The sequence below is a fragment of the Xiphophorus hellerii genome, chromosome 11 (genome assembly GCF_003331165.1).
Source record: "Xiphophorus hellerii strain 12219 chromosome 11, Xiphophorus_hellerii-4.1, whole genome shotgun sequence".
Classification (NCBI taxonomy): domain Eukaryota; kingdom Metazoa; phylum Chordata; class Actinopteri; order Cyprinodontiformes; family Poeciliidae; genus Xiphophorus; species Xiphophorus hellerii.
The window spans coordinates 26,546,782-26,560,040 of record NC_045682.1 but is presented as its reverse complement, the minus strand read 5'-3'; the positions used below and the strand labels follow the sequence as shown (position 1 = coordinate 26,560,040).

At 36.8% G+C, this 13,259-nt stretch overlaps 1 long non-coding RNA gene across 1 annotated transcript; it reads right to left on the bottom strand.

The window, feature by feature from the left end:
* Positions 1–996: 996 nt before the first annotated feature.
* Positions 997–10,640, bottom strand: LOC116727992 (uncharacterized). Its single transcript, XR_004340914.1, has 3 exons — positions 7,631–10,640; positions 2,626–2,731; positions 997–2,485 (listed from the first exon to the last, which is right to left on the bottom strand). It is a non-coding gene; the product is annotated as an uncharacterized LOC116727992 (long non-coding RNA).
* Between the last annotated feature and the right edge of the window lie 2,619 nt (positions 10,641–13,259).

Below are 13,259 nucleotides of genomic sequence, written 5' to 3'. Positions count from 1 at the left end.
GGTTTTATTAGTTTAGTTTCACAGACCATAAAAATAATGGATGCACTGAGATGCACTTCAGTATATGGATGTTGGAGAATCTTGCTTAATAGCATGGCTGGCTGAAATCAGACAACCTCTACTGAGCAGGTAAGAAAGAAAAGAAAATGGCAGCCTCATTTTCTAATCATTGCATCAAGTTTACACTACACAGGGGAGCAGTTTTTTTGGAGGTTAATATGTGATCCTTTTTATAGCTTTGACCTTTGAGACTCTACTTGATATATGCAGTGAAACATCTGCAGAAATGGCTATAATTAACACGCTCCAACAATTTTACACATTCTAATCACACACAAAGCTTAAATTAAACCTGCAGTCATTGTGAGACCTCTGCTCCAAGAACTATATCTTTTTTGTTTTGTACAGGCATGCTAGACCTCCAAAATAATTGGAGACTTTATGTACGTGTTTGTAAGACGACTATTAAAAAGTTCTTCAAAGAAAACATTAGCAATACTTTTATCCACACAACTGAACCTTAAAGCTTGAGTTTGCCGTACCAATTTAAAGCAGCCTTTCTTATGAGTTGTCTGTGTAAAATACAAAGCTTCATGTCAGCAAAAATATATATAAGGTCAGACTAATTAGAAACAAAACAACTGGTCAAGCAGCCATAAGCTTGTAAAGCCTTTTTTTCAGGATAAAGAAATGAATACTCTACCCTCAAGTGATAAAGGGCTGCAATAAAGTTCACATGTTGGCTGGATTTATTGAAGGTGCTAGTGCTCTGGAGTATTATATTCAAAAAATTATTTTGAAAAATCATGGCAACAAAAACATCTTGCCATTGTATCATAATATTCATCTGTGTTTGGCAATGAGAACCTGACGCACATCTCAAACGCTATGTAATACTTCGACAGATAATGAGAAGTAGATGAAGAGCTTGGGTGGGTGTAAATGAACATGTGAACAGATTTAAGAAGCACTAAGAGAAATGCAAATCAACATAAATGATGCTTTACGAACATTCATTTTATTTGAAAAGTGTAATCCTTCACTTTCTTACCAGAGGCCCCTCTCATAGCAACACGTCTTTATTAAATAGCTCAAGGAAATGTGAAGACAGATTTATTCCCAGAGAACATGTCTGTCACTTTAAGATGAGTTTTGTGAGTCAGTCATCATGTATGTTTTGATCTGTAAATTTGCTGACCATATCACACAGCTTTACTTCATGTTCAGTTATTTCTTTAGTTCTCTAAACAGTCTATCTCACTTCTCAGCCAAGTTTTCACACTCTTCATCTCATCTCATGCTCCGCTGGTGCTTCTCTCCAATATTAGATTTTTTTTTGTTGTTATTGTCAGCTTAACTCCCCTTTACCCCCCACTCTTCTTGTCTTACTCCCTCTTTTCAATACTTATCTTTATGCCTTAACTTCCTCTGTCATTTGTCTCCAAATGGCATTTAAAAGGCATTTAATGTCTTTTAAAAGACTTTTTCCATTACATTTAAAATACCTTATCCATTATGTGACCAAGGTCTTCAGCCTTGCTAACAAATGTGGACATTTATTAGCAAAGCTATGTAAATATCTGTATTGGTTTGACTAATTACTGTGACAAAAACGAGAGAACTTAAAGGTTGCAAACTCTGCATGTGACTGTTTTAAATATATCCCCATATTTACTAATATAACTAAGATTTTGAGAAGATGTCATCAGTCTTTGGGAATCATTTAAAAATGCTAATTCATTTTCCTGTAAGTGCGGTGTGATTGTTTTATATTGACTCTGCACTTGTTTTGGCATCCAGCAAAAATAGACTCGGTACTAATTTTGCCAGATGGTGGTGCGGAGATGCAGCACAGCAATGTGGAGGCAGTGTCGATGATCTTATTGACTTTAATAGGTTCATAACTTTTGTGGAGTGTAATTTGGGGTTTGGGGTCTGTTAGTTTTACCAACAATAACCAGGAAACTGCCAGATCAGAAGCAAAACTCATCAGAGTGGTCCACATCTGGTTGTCAACTCTCAGTAAACCTATCTGGGTTTCCAGACAGATTTAAAAAAATGATGCTTTCTCTTAGTTAATGCTAAGGTCATAGAAGTCACTTTATGGAAGTAGCTGCTGGTATATCTAGCCTGACTTTGTCCTAACTTGATTGGGTAATGAATTGAAGTCTTGGAAACTTTAAGAGTGAGATGAAGTTAGATCCAGTCACACAGGTGGATGGTAATGAAGGTAGGGGGGATGGAGCTGACTTTGTCAGAGGGGATTGTTTGGAGGACTCTGTAGATCCTGAAGGTGAGTCTGCTGAAGGGATCCAGGTTATATGAGCCAGAAGCTGGAAGCATTTAGCAGGTGGGCGTGGAGAGTTGGGGAGCGGGCGGGCAAGCCGTGACAGAGAGCGAGAAACTGCAGTCAGCGTTCGTGACAGATAGTGCAAGGAGATTCTCTGAGGGCAGATGGAGGTGGAACCTCTAAGTGATCAGTCACCTGAGTAATCAAATTAGAAGGAACAAAGTCAGCAGAGCAAAAGGGGTTTTTCAAAAATGGCCAAAGCATTTTCAGAAAAAGCACTAGAGGTGTGAAGGTAACTCTGGTAGAATCTAAGAGAAATGCTGGCAAAACTTTACCAGGTATAATCAGTCGAAGAGAAGACATTCTGTAGCTTTTAGTGGCTCTGCCAAATGAGGGAATCTCCTGCAGGTGTGCAGGAGGCAGCAGTCCAGACACACCCAGCTGTCAAACAGGAACAGAGTCAGAGGCTTGCAATCACGCAACATACACACACTTACACAGCAGAACCTGACAATTCTTTTCTCTGAGATATATAGTAATGAACATTGTTGTGACAGTCGGAGTCTAGTCTCGACTATGGATAACAAAATATTTCCTGTGATGTAGATTAGTAATGCAGATTAAAATTACAAAGTTGAGACGCCACCTGATGATCAGGAAAATAATGGTCAAATAGCTCAGTCTCTGTCTCTAAAACCTACGTGATACGTAAGTCTTAGGTTTAAAAATAATAGATGAAGTTTTAAGAGCATCACTGGCATTCTTTTGACAGACAACGTCTCTATAATATATAAGAGTTTAATAAGAATTCAACTGTACATTTAAATACTTTATCCAACATCTCACTAATCTAGTAACACTCAACTACTGATAAAAAAATAAATAAAAGGATGAAACTAATAAATGACTGAAAATTTAAAAACAATCTTAAAAATATTAAAATGGACCAATAAAATTCTATAAGAATGTCACAGTTTAGTGTGAATTTTGGATATTGAGACAGACACTATGACATAGACAGCTTAGAGCATAGGTGTCAAACTCTGGCCCGCGGGCCAATTTTGGCCCGCAGTGTAATTATATTTGGCCCGCGAGACAATTTCAAATTAATATTAGAGCCGGCCCGCCGGTATTATACGGTGGCAACGCTGTGACGCCGCATTCACCGCTTATACTACAAATCCCATAATGTTCTTCTGGTTTTTTTGGCGCGTCAATCAGGACAGAGCAGACATGCATCCTCCTCTGTCTCAGTAGCACTTATGGTAGCGGACATGGATGTGTTAGGAAGGTGGTGATCCGTCTTCTTGCACTTTTAAGTTATATAAGCCTTGCTTGTTCAATATTTATTGTTAAATCAAAACTTGTTTGGGTCCATATTAAAAGATTCATTTGTTCAACCTTGGCCCGCGGCTTTGTTCAATTTAAAATTTTGGCCCACTGTGTATTTGAGTTTGACACCCCTGGCTTAGAGATAGAACATGAACTCCCTTTTTTATGTTTACCACATTTGTTGAATACTCTAGTGCCACCCATGTTACAGTTTGTGTCTGTACACATATTTTTACTCCACTTTCTAATGCATTAAGCAGAAGTCCCAGACCAAAAGATGGTTCTGTTCAGCAGGCAAAGAAAATGACTCAAATTCAGCCAAATACCAAAATTGCCTTACTGCACATATGACAAACCCTCCTAATCCTTTATGTACTAACTGTAGCACTCCAAATAATTAAACCAAATCAGAAAAAAGGACTACATCTAAAAAAACAGTGTATTGTTCAATGTTGGGCCATAATTAGAATGAAGCATGTCAGAAGAATATGTAGGACCAATTTACCCCCACTGATACTTTAAGGGGAAACCTATTTTTAAATCTCAGTTCTCTGCTACTGATGCTCAGCCAAGATTATCTGTTCTCACTGGGAAAAAAGAGAGAGAGAAACAGTTGTGCAGCACGTGTCCTCTAATAACTTTTTCATCTCATTTGACCTTTTGATTTTGTTTTTTCTTCTTAGCAGAAGGAAGTATGTTGCAGCAAATTTTCTTTCAGCAGTTGTTATGGACTTGATTTTTCCCAGATTAATAATCATCAGAGTATGCTTCTACAGAAACTCTCAAAAGTGTTCTCACCCCCGGTAAAAGGGCTATGTTTTGTTATGTAGAAAAATATTCTGTGCTGAATAGTTTCAAAATATTTCTTCCAAATAATAAGTATCCTGTACAATATAAATAAAATCTAAACAATTATTTCAGTTGAGAAAATATAGTCCAATTAACCAGTTACTGATACTTTAATTTTCCCTGTAATTGAGATTATTCTTTGATCTGGATATATTTTTTAACCCAAATTTTCTTTTGCCAAAACTAAATCATCCACTATGTGGATGGTCTTTTAGTGATGCACAAAGTTGCGCTGGTGCCAAGATATGACCAAAATGGCAACTTTATGTTTGACCTCACCACAATTTAACATTTTCTTCTACTAGGTCATATCTAGTAGATCCATATTTTTCCTGGCTCTGATTAAGGTTCTGGACAGCTAAATTGTATTTCACATTTGTGACTGTATTTCAGAGGAAGTTTATATAGTAGCAACCGTTACCTTAATAAGACTTAACCAACAAGTAATTGCAGCTTTTTGCTTTTTCATATTTTTCCCTCCATTGAATAAGTTATTTATTGCATAAGATTTAACATTACATGCCTCAAACACAGTTTTAAATCTTTACACGTCAAGCTCTCTATGTGATCAAATCTGAACCGGGCAAAGATGGATTTTTTTATTCATGGGAATGTATGAATCCTGAGTTGTCTCATTTCTGTGTATTATCATTCAGCTCAGACACACACATGTTCCAAGACTGACCATCTTAAACATGCTAGTGAACTTTACTGGTAAGACTGCCAGGGACTTGTGTATATTCACTTCATAGAACTATGAGCTCAAAGCAGTATCTTTTCCCAGTAGACATGTAATATATTTTAATATTTAAAAAAAATATGAAAATTCATTTTCAGGTGAGTACTACTCTCCATTCAATCTTATTGTTTAATTTTAGTCTCAATTCTATATGCAAATTCCAATTTATATTCCCTCTTCATTTATTATCACACCTGATCTTTTCCCATTTCCCCTTCCTGTCTTCCTCTCTGATCCATTAGCTATGCACATCCTCCAACATCTGTCCGGTCAAAGCTTGTTGTATTTGGGGCAGATGGTACCTTCAGGTCCACTGATAGCAAGTTCTGATTAGTCTCAAATCGTTGGATAAAGGCCTGCTGGGCTGTTTATTTCAATAAAATACTGCAGAATCGTGCCTCTAACAGTCACATTCAGTCTCAGTGAAGTGGAAACCAATGAAGGGAATCTGAGCTCTCTTGTTCTGATTTTTTCTTCAGGAGCACTGGAAAAACAAAACACTCAGAAGTACTGAGAAAAACCCATTCCATCCTGCCTCTGTCTGTTTTTTGTCCCTTGGACTTATGAGACGGGATGAGGGCTGTGTGTGTGTTTCTATTTTCAGTTTAAAAACAGTAATCCATTTCCAGCTCAGATTTGCATCATCAGAGATGATGTACACATAGTGTGTAATTTTTTTAAAACATAAACTCAAACTAAGCTTGAACAATACTAGGACTCTATGAAAGGGGAAATTTATTTCAAATTTTGCCAAATGTTTCTCAGTTTCCATCTCTCTGTGATGGTCCACACACATGCGGACGCACACCCCTGCACATGCCACACACACACACACACACACACCCACCCCCACACACACACACACACACACACTTTGCAAACTCCTTCCAAAATCAATGTAAATCTTTCATGTAAAAGTGCACCACCATTTTAGCATAGTGCTCTGATTTAAGGTTGTCCTCAAGGGCCTTGCTACATTTATTGGCTGGCATTAAATCACACAATAAATGATTGGACATTACTGCTAATTGTAAAGGCAGTTGCTTCTCTCAGAGGTATTCTCTTGAAAAGTTGGTGCTGGCAGTATGAGGCCGAGGACATTAAGTCAAACGCAGGAGCAAACACAACTTGGAAAATATTTTTCTTTAAAGCAAAGTAACGCCAAACTTATTATTTACAACCATCTTCATTGAAGGTGAAAAGTATAAAATTCCTGGTTTTTGTGTTGACTGCAAAGGTTTGTTTTTTAGTTTTTGTGTTCCACTTTAAATTATTTTTAGGTGAATATTTATGTTGTTTTTTTTTCCATTTTGTTTTAATAGTTTTATTTTTTCTTATCTTTAGTCCTGCCATTTTCTTTCATTAGCTTCCCTCAGTTTCCCTCTTCCCAGAATATCCATCACTCCTTACATCAGCCTCCCATCTTGATTTAACTCACCACCTCTTTGTAGTTTGGATTTAGGTTTCAACTTGCTACCTGTTTGAATTTCCTAGTTCCCTGTTAGTGACCCTTATTTTATCATAATAATGTCTCATCTAATTCAAGACTCAACATTCAACTTAGTCTCATAGTCTGACTCACACTCGCTACTCAGTTTGTAAGCCACTGTATTTTTCTCTTTTCAGTCTAAAATGTAGGAGTTTGAATGTTTGCTTTTTTTACCATTTGTTTTGGTTTACCATCAAAATTTTGACACATAGCAACCGCAAACTTAATTGACTTTTGTCGTGATTTTATTTGATAAACCAATATTAAGTAGTGCAGAGCTTTTAAATGAAAGGGAAATGATGCATCGTTTTCAAACTCTATGACCTTGTTTGTTCACTAATCCACTAATGCTCTGTAAAAATTACCTCACTCCTTCTGCAGGCAAGTATTTAAACTGAGAATAAATTACACAATGTTGAACCCTGGCTTTTTTAAGTAGTTGGTTGTGTTAGACTTTTATTTAGGGGAATCAGAGTAACAGAGGCAGCATTCAAATGGATGCCACAGTTTTCAGAATTTTATTTGTAAAATATTTTGAAAATAATGCACCATTGTCTTTCCTCTTCACATTTATGAATTATTTTGTATTGCTTTATGACACAAAATTGCAGCACATAAGATCAGACTATGCAACATTCAAGTCTGAATATGAAAATATGAAAAAGTTTAAGGGGTATACATACTTTTGCAAAGCATAGTCACTCTCAGGAACTTTCATAAGAACTTATAGTTCATAGCATTGGACTTTGATATCATTTAGCTTTACAACATTCTGAGTTAAGGTAAAACACTGGAACACTGGAAAACGACCTTATGAAGAAAAATGAGGGGTCTCTCAAACATATTCAATGTTTTTCTTCATACAGTTTTGCAACAACAGTTAATAAATCAAAAAAGGAAGCTGCTGTCCTAGATTCATATATTCTTGTACCTTCCATTCCCACGACTACTGGTGCTGAGGTCACACTCCTGCTTAGCCACCACAGCCATGAGCGCCTCCAAGACTTTCAGGGATCAGCTGGATTAGTGGGAACTTCAGGGTCCAAACTCTCCCACAGACAACGTCCCTAAAAGCCCGCTTACATGTGTGGACACAAATAAGCATTGACGTGACACACTTAGAGTAACTATCACCCCTCTCCTGTCCATACCCACCCTGATTAAAACGTGACAGCATGCCTATGGCTCCCCTCATCTTCTTTTGTGTGCTGCCAGGCATTGATTTCCCTGGCCTGATCTAATCCTGGGTTCACATAGCTAAGCATTAATTAGAGAGGGAGATGAAGCAATGGAGAGAACAAGAAAGAGCCGGACTCGCATGCACCTAAGGCATTAAACTCCAAGTTCACAGTTTGATCAAGGAGTCCAGGAGGGGAAAAGTTGCACAGAAAGCCTGAGTCAACCATCTGCTTTTATTTCATTTGTGTTTTCAAGACCTCAGGGTTTCTGGTAAACTGCATTTGCTAATCAAATCTGTAGCCTCTCAGTACCAGTGCCCTCCTTCTCATTTTCCTTCTCTCCAAGGCTATTTTCTCCTCTACTCCTGCTCTCCCTGTCAGGCTTGTGGTCGATTGGATCTGAAACTGCGATATCTGTCACTTCAGAATGATGCTCATGCGACGCCCCCCCCCATCGTAAGGAGAACTGGGTCACTTTCTGCCTTTATGGAAACTTGATTGAAGAGAGTTTAAAGGACCTGTCTGCCAGCAGAGAAGCTTCGAGTGTGCCACTCATCGTGTGGAAAAACTTACATCAACCCAAATTTCTCTCTCTGTCCATGGGACTTTGCTTCCATCTACAGGGCATAGATGATATGTAAGTGAGAGAAATGAGAAAAGGAATAGGGAGGGGCATCTGTTAATTTACTTAAATAACAGCAAAAGAAAAAAGCAGCTATGCATATGACTTGTGACAACTATTGTTCAGCTTTGTTAACAATCAAACCATTTGTTTCCTCTACTCAAATGTAACCCTTTCATACACACCCTAAGTGGCTCCCCTAATGCATAAATATTGCCTCAGCTATAACTGATGCCTTCTCTCTTCAATAGCTGGCCATAAATACTCCTACAATTCATTCACTGTGACAATTCTGGCTAACCAGATCAATATATGACAAAAGTAAATGTGAATCTTAGGCCCATTGTGGGATGTGAGCTGCTCAGCCACTTCACATCCATTCAGATAGATGCCCTCTATCATCTCTACAACAAAGGCCAACAAGGGCACAAAGATCCAGATTATTATGTTAATTCTAACTACAGATGCAGCGGTCAGTGATGTGTGAGCTTTCCTGATATAGATTGTATAAAGCTCTGACCTTCACAAATTTTGTCAATTTTATGTTTAAGCTTTAAATGACAACAAAATACTTTCTTCTACTTTCCCAATGAATTGAAAATTTTACCATATTCTGTCAAATTATAATGTATCTTCTTTTTTATTTTGATGGTATAGGAATACATGATACCGTTGGATAATAATGTTCCCACACATCTACATAATAAACCATCCACAGTTTGATCACCTCATAAGCCAGGTTGCCAAAGATTCTTTTGGAATACCAAATAGCATTGATCAGCTCTCAAAGGTATGTATTCTGTACATGTGCACTGCTTCTACAGAAACGGCAACCCTACAAACCAAATATCACTGCAATAAGAAAATGACATAATGTCATGCTGTGCTTTACTTGCCTTGGGATTCAGGATGTATGAAGCCCATACGAATGTCTGGCTCTACTTTCTGCTTGATTCAGCTATTAATTATTTTATTTATTTCTCATTCATATAGTTGGATATTTGTAAAAATGCAGAAGAGCACACCCTTGATCCAAATACACATGTACTGTACATGCACCATTCAGAAAGAGAGGGCACCAAAGGCAACACACGTACTTCAAACATAGTCAACCTTCCCCTCATTTAACACTTTATTTATTTAAATTTAACACTGGTTAAATGAGGAGACATGGCATGATGGGAAACAGTGTGACTGCAGCTTAATGGAAAAATGGTCATAGTAAAACTAAATAAAATTTCTCAAGAAACCCAAAGTTCAAAACCTGTATCTCTCTCTCTGCATCACAGAAAATCTTCCCGTACATGAAAATCCTCTGGGTTATATGACAGTACAAATAAAACCCAATAAAAAAAAACTAATTACAGCGTAATCACTGTTTCACAAATGGGACTGTAGCTGAGTAACATTTCTTTCCTTTTTTGGGACATTAAAATCTGGAGGTGGGCCATAGCTTTAACAGAGGAAGGAAGTAAACAACTGGGTTGGCATGAGTAGTGACCAAGAAATTTTTTATCCTTATATTTTAAGAAAATAGTAATGCAAAATGCTATCATTATTTATGTATCTTCAGAGAATATATATATGCATTTCTATTTTACATTCAGCCAATCCCATACTGTCACAACTATCTGCTTCTCTACTACATGCCATATATCTTAATATAACTGAATTCTTGAGCTTACATTCATTCCCTGCTGGTCAGTCAACAGAAAGAGACCATGAGACCTAGTAGGCAGTCAGACTGCTCTGTGAGAGGAAACGAGAGCTCTTAATCTTACAGGTCTGCTTCGCTCTTCTGCTTTACTTCAACAGCAAGAAGAGAAGCAGAAGTCTGAAATACAGGAGGAAAAGGCATGTAAATTATACATTTATTGACCTGCTGTATTTATATATTGCCGAATTTTTAATCCAGTTCGTAACCTACTAAATAGAAAAAGTAGACATTTCAGTTAGTCAGATAATGATATGCTGGTAGATTGACAGAGTTTGATGCATTATAGAATCCCTTGTGTTATCTATTTGTAACCTTTATCTATTTGTAAGCTTTACAAACCCGGAGCGTTAAGTCTAGCATAGATGACAGAAAGCGCTACATATTATTTTTACACATTCAGCTGAGTAGAGCTCTTGCTGAAGTGCATAACACAGTCAGCATAGTAACTACAAATAGCAAAAGAGAGTCATATACATACAGACAGACTCCTTCAATAAATTATATTTATTTTGGGAACTTTACAGATAAGTGCAACACATATAGATTATTTACACAGGATATTTGAAGGCCTTTATTTGTGTTATTTCTGCGTATGGTTAGTAAAAGCATAACATTCAGAATTATAATATTACATCAGACCAATAAAAAACATTTTTAATACAAATGATGAAAACTATGTTTAATATCTGCTTAAAGGTTGTCCATTTTCAAACAGTATTTTTATTCTGATGAATGAGCCTCACTGGAATGCATATTCTAATTTATTAAATATGAGTTTGGTATACTTTATGCTAAATTTATTCTCCTTCAGATGAAGAAGTTTTGATTTCAGATGGTGAGGAACCCCATCACACTTTATCACCCTCCATCGACTCAAAAACATTCTGTTGATATCTCAGCATATGTACGGACATCTGTAGTTAAAGATCATCCAGACATGTCGCACTGGGAAATATCTGGTTCTCTGGCATACTGGACTTTGGCAGACCTAAAAAAACTCTCCTGCCCTTGGAATGTCTGTGAATCCTCTCAGAAACAGCTGATGAGTGCTGCTAGAGAGAAAGATATCAGCACTTCTTTCCTGGGGCTTCTTACCATTTATTCAACCCAACCTTGAATAAGAGGAAGAAAACATATCTCAAGTTTTCAATCCAAGTCAAATTTTCAACACATTACATGCATCATCAATCAAGCTCAATCAATCAAGTCTATTTGTATGGCACATTTCAGCAACAAGGTAATTTAAACTGCTTTACATCATAAAAACATACAAAAACACAGTCAATAATTGTGTAACCAGTAACAGACATTACATTTTGTAGTGAATTTAAAAAATCAATACATGTCCAATATATTGATTGACGTTCCATTTATTATGGTTCAAAAGTAACTCTAAACCGTTGGGTTTTTAGTGTCATTCTGCAAGACATTAGCAGTAATGGTGAAATCTTCCTTCAAAAAGATCACTTTAAATAAAAGTAGACATCTACATCAAAGAAAACAAACCAAAACCCAAATGAAGGACTTAGGCAGTGAATTTATCAGACAAACATATACATGGATTTCTTAAAGCATGCATTTTTATAATAAATACACTTATATAAGCAACTTCAACGGGTTGTATTGTTGTTTTCCTTAGCTATACTTTATTTTATCTAACTATGAAGAGCCTACATTTTCAGTATGGCAAAGTAAAATCTCAGTTTCTTTTAGCGTGAGATATTTTGCGAGGAGAGCGCACATATGCGGACAACTATGCTATAAACTTTAATGGAACACAATAAAACTATAAACTGTTTAAAAACGAGACGCGTCAAATTAATGCTGCTCTAATGAATTGCTGAGTTATAGTCCAGACGTTATCTTGCATCTATGATGAGAAGATTATGACAATCAAAGGTTGTTAGCCTTTGCGCTGCCACATGATGTGTAAATAAAACACTTTGGACAGGAAATTAATTCGCTGCACATTTGTGCTCATTACAAGAGGGGGGAAATTGTTAAGCGTGGCGTGGCTGCCCACGGGCCAGAGAGTGATGAGTATACTTTCACATGCGTTTTCTGGTCGGCAGCAGCTGTCTTCTGCCAATTAGATGCATTGTGTGCATCTGCCTGTATTTGAATGTGTGTATGTGTGTGCATACTCCAATTCATCCCCTAACCAATCCAGCCTTGGTCCACCAAGCCTGCGGGAACATGCTGTCTGGGCTTTGGCAACCCTTCTGACAGTGTTTATATCCTCACAGGCATGACACCGTCATTGCACGCATATTAGATTGTCAAATTTCCTTGTGTCCAATCCACATTAAATCCTGAGTTCCTTTCAGCTAGGGAAACAGACACAAACTTCTTTCCTCATCAGCTTAGATAACATATGATGTAAGTTAAGTATAAACTCTGGAGACAAAAACAAAGGCGGGGAAAATTGTGCACAGGAGTTATAAGATATATTTGAGAAAAACTAAAGAAAACAAATGAATATTTGGTAGATTTAGTGAAGTGGTACAGTATTTAACAAAATATATTTGTACTTTTGTGGTATCTCAACCATTTTTTTTACATCATAGAATTTTTGCCCATTCTTCTTTAAATAGCTCAGGCTTAGTCATGCAAATTATCTGAACATCAGTTTCCTTATCTTGTCATAGATGTCTAGTTGGATTTAAGGTTTGACAGGAACTTTAGAACATTTTAACATGATATGATTTGAACCATTTCCGTTTTGCTGTGAAAGTATGTTTATTTTTCTTTCATGTTACACTTGTGCCCTTTTTCTGTTGTTTTGCATACAAACCAAATAAAAAGTATTTCTGACAGTGCATTGTGAAAGTGATTACTAAAGGTTTCATTTTTTGTAGCAGGGGAGAAAAGTTCAATGTGCTGCTTACGGTTTGAACAATTTAAAGAAACTCGCATTAAAAGAAGAATTTAAATATAATCCTACAAACTTTTATGCAGGTAGATATAGTGAAAGGTTCAAGGTAGCAAAGGCTAATCCTCCATAGTAAATGCATGAAAAGTACATTTGAAACAGACAACATAA